Source organism: Myotis davidii, unplaced genomic scaffold (assembly GCF_000327345.1).
Source record: "Myotis davidii unplaced genomic scaffold, ASM32734v1 scaffold281, whole genome shotgun sequence".
Lineage (NCBI taxonomy): Eukaryota > Metazoa > Chordata > Mammalia > Chiroptera > Vespertilionidae > Myotis > Myotis davidii.
The window spans coordinates 7486655-7488623 of NW_006293784.1; positions in this window are offsets into that span (position 1 = coordinate 7486655).

Genomic DNA, 1969 nt, shown 5'->3' on the forward strand with positions numbered 1-1969 from the left:
ATTTGTTGAAAATAGCCATTCTGACAGGTATGAGATGGTACCTCACTGTCATTTTGATTTGCATCTCTTGAATGACTAGTGACTTAGAACATGTTTTCATATGTCTCTTGGCCTTTTGTATGTCCACTTTCAAAAAATATCTATTTAGGTCCTTTGCCCATTTTTTTGATTGGATTGCTTATCTTCCTTTTGTTAAGATGTATGAGTTCCCTATAAGTTTTGGAGATTAGACTCTTATTGGATATAACATTGACAAATATGTTCGCCCATGCAGTAGGTTCTCTTGTTGTTTTGTTGATGGTTTCTTTTGCTGTGCAGAAGCTTTTTATTTTGATGTAGTCGTATTTGTTTATTTTCTCCTTAGTTTCCATTGCCCTAGGAGCTGTATCAGTAAAGATATTGCCAGGACATATGTCTGATATTTTGCTGCCTGTGGATTCTTCTAAGATTTTTATGGTTTTCAGTCTGCATTTAAGTCCTTTATCCATTTTGAGTTTATTTTTGTGTATGGTGTAAGTTGGTGGTCTAGTTTCATTTTTTTGCAAGTATCTGCCCAATTTTCCCAACACCATTTATTGAAGAGATTATCTTGCCTCCATTGTATGCTCTTGCTTCCTTTGTCAAACATTAATTGAGCATAATTGCTTGGGTCGATTTCTGGGTTCTCTGTTCTGTTCCATTGGTCTATATGTCTGTTCTTGTGCCAGTACCAGGCAGTTTTTGAGAACAGTGGCTTTGTAATATAGTTTGATATCTGGTATTGTGATTTCTCCAACTTTGTTCTTTTTTCTCAGGATTTCTGTGGCTATTCAGGGTCTTTTTTTATTCCATATGAATTTTTGGAGAGTTTGTTCTAGGTCTGTGAAATATGCCATTGGTATCTTAATGGGGATTGCATTGAATCTATAGATTGCTTTGGGTAGTATGGATATTTTTATGATGTTGAGTCTACCAACCCATAAACATGGTAAATTCTTCCATTTGTTTCTCTCTCTCTCTCTCTCTCTCTCTCTTTTCTTTTGGCACTTTATTACGTGTTATTGCAGAGGCCATGTATGAAGTGAATGATTCAACTTTTTAAAAAAAATTTTTGTTTATTGATTAAGGTATTACATATGTGTCCTTATCCCCCTATTGCTCCCCCCCGCTCATGCCATCAGCCCTCTGTGTCCATTTGGTTGATCTCTTCCCCTTACCCCCACCTTCCCTCTGAGGTTTGATGGTCTGATCGATGCTTCTGTCTCTGGATCTGTTTTTGTTCATCAGTTTATGTTGTTAATTATATTCCACAAATGAGTGAGATCATGTGATATTTATCTTTCTCTATATCTTTTTTCAATAACCGGTAGTTTTCTGAGTACAGGTCTTTTACATCCTCAGTTAAGTTTATTCCTAGGTATCTTAATTTTTTTTGTTGAAATAGTAAATGGGATTGTATTTTTAGTTGGTCTTTCTGTGAGTTCATCAATGGTGTGTAAAAAAGCCATAGATTTCTGGTTGTTAATTTTGTATCCTGCTACATTGCTGAATTTATTTATTAATCTAGTAGTTTTTTTGATGGAGTCTTTAGGGTTTTCTATGTACAATATTATGTCATCCATGAATAATGACAGTTTTACTTCTTCTTTTCCAATTTGGATGCCTTCTATTTCTTCTTCTTGGCTGATCACTACGGCTAGTACTTCCAGTACTATGTCAAACAGGAGTGGTGAAAGTGGGCATCCCTGTCTTGTTCCTGTTTTTTAGGGGAAATGGTTTTGGTTTGGAGCCATTGAGTATGATGTTGGCTGTAGGTTTGTCTTTTAAGGCTTCTATTATGTTGAGGTATGATCCCTCTATTCCCACTTTGCTGAGAGTTTTTATCAAGAAAGCGTATTGGATTTTGTCAAATGCTTTTTCTGCATCAGTTGATATGATTATGTGATTTTTGTCTCTCAATTTGTTTATGTGGTGTGTCACATTTATTGAT